This window comes from Hevea brasiliensis, chromosome 13, assembly GCF_030052815.1.
Source record: "Hevea brasiliensis isolate MT/VB/25A 57/8 chromosome 13, ASM3005281v1, whole genome shotgun sequence".
NCBI classification, from domain to species: domain Eukaryota; kingdom Viridiplantae; phylum Streptophyta; class Magnoliopsida; order Malpighiales; family Euphorbiaceae; genus Hevea; species Hevea brasiliensis.
The window spans coordinates 10,324,145-10,329,139 of record NC_079505.1 but is presented as its reverse complement, the minus strand read 5'-3'; the positions used below and the strand labels follow the sequence as shown (position 1 = coordinate 10,329,139).

Sequence of the window (4,995 nt, the reverse complement as noted above, 5' to 3'; positions counted from 1 at the left end):
TCTTGAGATCAGTGATATGTTGAAGATAAATGGAGTTTCTGATGATGCAATTCGACTCAGATTATTTCCTTTTTCTTTGAAGGACCGAGCTAGAGAGTGGTTACATTCTTTGCCATCGGGTTCTATCACAACATGGGATGAACTTTGTAACACCCCCGTTTGCATAGCCTGGTAGATTTCACTGTTCCGGTGACCGGTGTCGGTCCGGACAATTAAGGGGATTAGAACCACATTTAGGTCAATTAGAGAAGCCATAAACACAAATAATTAGTAATGTTTAATTAGTTAAGTATAAGTAAGAAAAACAGAACATAAGAGGTTAAACGAGCCGAGAGTCACAGCGATGGGTGACCTTCTCGGGAACGACTGCGAAGTCATTTTAAACTCAAATTTCGAACCGTAAAAAGTGACGCTGCGGTCCTTAGGACCCTTATGAACACAGTGGAAAAGAGAAAATCACGAAAAAGAAATGTTAAGTCAGTCAAATAATTAGGTCAGGGAGTCGGAAGAAATATTGGATTATTTGCAAACCGGGATGAACCGGCGAGGGGTAATTTGGTCAATTGGCGCTGAGAGCTGACTCCTGACCTAACTGTCAAATAAAATCGGAGAAAAGAAAATTTTGGAATCGGGAATTAAATTAAGGAACTAATAGATAAATGAAAAAAGAAAAGAAAAGAAAAGAAAAAGCTAATTACATTACTTTATGACATCAAAATGATGTCACAATTGATTTTTAATTTCCTACCAAAGTTGACCAAGTTAAATATCCATTGAGTAAGACAAAAATAAAACAAAGAAAAAAAAAATTACCCTCATCTTCTCTCCCAACCCAAACCAGCCGAAACCTTCCCTTGCTTCCCCATGAATGAAACCTCCATTGAAGCCATCTAAAGCTTCCTTTAAACCCTAAATCTTGCCATGAAATCTTTACATCCCATAAGTAAAACTTGTATTTGAACTTTGATAAGAAGGTTGGGAGTAAATAAATCAAGCAAAGTTGAAGAATTGGATAGACAAATTCTGCTCACTTAAGATAAGCTAATCCAACTTTTCTTTTTAGTATATATGATGGATTTAGGGTAGAAATGAATGAGATTATATGAAGAAATTGAAAAATATTGCATGATTAGGAAGAGAGAGAATTTCGGCCAGCATTGTGGAGAGTGTAATTTGCATGGCTTGATTGACTTGGATAGGAATATGAACCTTAATGAGTTAAGTGATGATAGTTAAAGGCATTGAAATGGTCAAATGCAAGAGTTAGTGAGATTAGGGTAGGAATGTTAGGGTTTGTGAACCAAATTTTGGAGAAATGCATAAATGATATCTTTGATCAATTGTGGACTGAAAAATGGTCAATAATGACCAAAGGAAATGTATAGGAATTGTTAGAATGGAAGACAAATTCGTAGGTCAATTGGTCATGCTGCTGGCAGCATGACCAAACCTACTTTGAAGGACCAAAACGGGAATTTTACAAGCCCAATTGATATGCCACCAATTGGGGATGAAAATAGACATAAAAGGGCACAATTTTCACTAAGGAACCATGGCCAAAAACTAACTAAAACTTAGTGAACCAATTGACCAAAGTGAAATGAGAGCAGGCTTTCATTTGGTTATAACTCGAGCTAAACAGGTCAAATTGACTTGAAATTTTTCCAGCAATTAGATAAGATATAGACCTAAAACTTTCATGAAGAACACAAACCCAAATTAGGCCATTAACCCATTCAAATTATTGAGCAAAGTTGAGTTACCAAACCTGCAACTCTGCAGAATTGCCATTGAGCAGTAAAGTTCCAATGGCTATAACTCTTTCTAGAAAACTCGGATTTAGGCGATTCTTGAACCGATGGAAACCTAAGACATAGTAGAACATTTCATATGAAGAAAGTTAGACCAAATAACTTGACCAAATTACTAAACAAAGTTGGATCAAAAATCTGCCAGAACCAAGATACCAGTATGAACAGTGCACGTGAACAGTAAATTTATTTTGGCTATAACTTGAGCTACAAAACTCCGATTGAGGTGATCCAAAAATGAGAATACACTTAAGACAATAAGGAACATTTTCTATGAAGGAAGTTATGTCAAATTCCAACAGTAGATCGACCAATGGAACAGTGCAACTTCGGAGCACCAAAACCGAAAATTGGCAATTTTACTAAAATGACCTAAGCTTTGAGAAAATGACCAAAACCAACAAGTTTGGTGACCAAAATGTGGTATGTGGGTGAAGTTGGAGTTCTCATACCTATTAAGCCTTAGAAAGTCAATAATTTGACTTGAATAGTGCAGTGAATAGTAACCCGAAACACAAAATTTCGAGAACGTCGAATTTAATACGTTAGAGCTAGGTAAATGTGAAGCTAAGTTTATTTTGGATTTATTTTAAGTTCTAGTACTGAAACATTGTAAAATTACGTGTTTCAGTGGAAAAGAATACCGGGACAGAACCCGAGGAGTCGAGTCAAGGCCAACAGGCGACTCGTTTGAGGTTTGTGCACAACATCACTATGCTTTAAAATGTATTGATAAAATGAATGAAATATGTATTTTACATTTGCTTGAATTGTTGAAAATTTATTTGTGACATTAGTTATGATGTTTTGACTTAAATTGTTGAAAGTTATTGTGTATATTTAAAATGACAATGTTTAGCAAACTGTTAAGATAAGTTTTGAAACCACAGTATCATGACCATATATTTGAACACCTCACTAGCACGACTAGTGGGGGTAATTAGTTTCGAATTTTGATTCCTTCTCTGGAGAAGTGTTGAGGTGTGCCAGTAGAAGAGGATGTGAATGGATATCCATATATTTGAGCTAGCTAGCCTTGTGATGTGATTTCTCTTTAGCCTCTGGCTATTGAGATTCTATTTGTTTCGAATGGCGTGATCTAACTGTGGGTTTTATGAAATGTGCTTTGATACTTCGAAATGAACTTGGTTTGCATTAAAATTTCATAATTCACGTTTTGTGTTTAATGCTCATGTTTAGTCAAAGTTTTGAATAACTGTGATTTATATTTTGCATAAAGATTATTTTTGTATGTTGTGCACCACTGAGTCCTAGTACTCAGCGATAGCTTCTATTGCTGTCGCAGATACAGAGACTAGAGGAGCAGCAGACTGAGCTACTGAGGATTGAGGATCGTCCTGCTTTGAAGTTATCGGGTATAATTTATACCCTGATCGTAAATATTTATTTTGATGTATGTAATGCACAGAAATGTATGGACATGTGAAGATGGGTTTTGAGCAGCTTGTACAAAATCTGTATAAAATTTGTAATAAACTTTAGTTTGGATTTTCTTAATGTAAATTTTGTATGATGTATACATAAATTGTTTATCTTTAAAGAAATATGAATGTATGAAATTGATTGACTGTACCTTGAGGACTATTGAATTTTGAACTTGAGAAATTTATTGAAATGATTGTGAAATTGATTGAGTTTGATTGTGAAACCGAAGTAGTGGTTGAGAAAAACTTTTAGAAGTGCTTTTTACAGGTATTTGAAGAACTATTTTCTCAAAATACAGAGGAAACTCTGTCAAAATTTTTATAAAATTTGCGGAAAAATAAAATAGGCCAAAATTTCCAACTAGCTTTCCACTTAATTACATGTTTTAAATACTTATTAGAAATGCTCACCACTTATCAAAAATAAGAAAATTGGTTTAAAATCCTTTGTAGGGTACTTAATGAGTTATCGGTAGATGAAGTTCGGTAGTTCATTAGGTATTCTACGGGATCATGTTATGCCTTACAGAGGGGTAAGGTGTGACAAACTTTCTCAAGCATTTTTAGCTCAATATTTTCCACCAAGCAAGACAGCTAAGCTAAGAAATGAGTTGACTTCTTTTAAACCTAGAGATGATGAGAGCTTGTATGAAGCATGGGAGAGGTACAAGGATTTGCAAAGGAGATGTCCACATCATGGGATTCCTAAGTGGATGCTTGTTCAACACTTTTACAATGGAGTTTCACCAGCTATTAGAAGTACAATTGATGCATCTTCTGGAGGTGATCTTATGGAGAAATCTGAAGATGAAGCTTTTTCTGCTCTAGATAAAATTGCTTATAACAACTACCAATGGAGTTGTGAGAGGAATGAGATCAAGAAACCAGCTGGTATGTTTGAGCTTGATGCCATGAATATGATTAATGCTAAGTTTGATGCTTTGACAAGGAAAATGGACAAGCTAAGCATGAAAGTAGATTCTTCAGCTGGAGGTTCTAATAATTCAGTAGAAGTTGGAGCTGCAAATATCAATTGTGCAGCAGATATTTTTGCACTTAGTCAAGATTTTTCAAGTGAGCAAGTGGATTATGTGGGGAACTACAATCAAAGACCAGGTGGTAACCCATTTTCTGCAACTTATGATCCAGCATGGAGAAACCACCCCAATTTTTCTTGGGGAGGTAGACAAGGACAACACCAAAATTTTCAACAACCTTCTGGGTATCAACAACATCAGAATTTTCAGCAAAATAGAGGTCCTCCTCCTAGGATTCCTAAACCTCAAAATGCACCTGCTCCATCTCTACCACAACAAGCACAACCAGACAAGACAGCTAGATTAGAAGCTATGATTGAGACTCTACTTGTGAGCCATCAAAGTCAACAAGATATGATTTCTCAATTAGCATCTAAAGTAGATCAAATGGCAACACACAACAAGATGTTAGAAAATCAAATAGCTCAACAAGCTAGCTCTTCAAATAACAAAGCATTTGGGAAGCTCCCTAGCCAACCAGAAAATTCAAGGGAGCATTGCAAGGCTATTACATTGAGAAGTGGAAAAATATTGGAGAGTGGAGATAAAAAGATTGAAGAGAAAATTGAAGAAGAGAAAAACAGAGAAGGAGATGAACAAACTGAAGTTGAAGTTAGAATTGAAGCTGAGAAAGAGAGTTCAGTGGAAGAAAAAGGAAGTAAAGAGAGAGAGAGAGTAAAGAGGAAGAACCTAAATATGTAG

At 35.6% G+C, this 4,995-nt stretch overlaps 1 non-coding gene across 1 annotated transcript; it reads right to left on the bottom strand.

The window, feature by feature from the left end:
- Positions 1 to 3,852: 3,852 nt before the first annotated feature.
- Positions 3,853 to 3,959, bottom strand: LOC131172297 (small nucleolar RNA R71). The gene has a single exon (XR_009142779.1). It is a non-coding gene; the product is annotated as a small nucleolar RNA R71 (small nucleolar RNA).
- Positions 3,960 to 4,995: the final 1,036 nt, after the last annotated feature.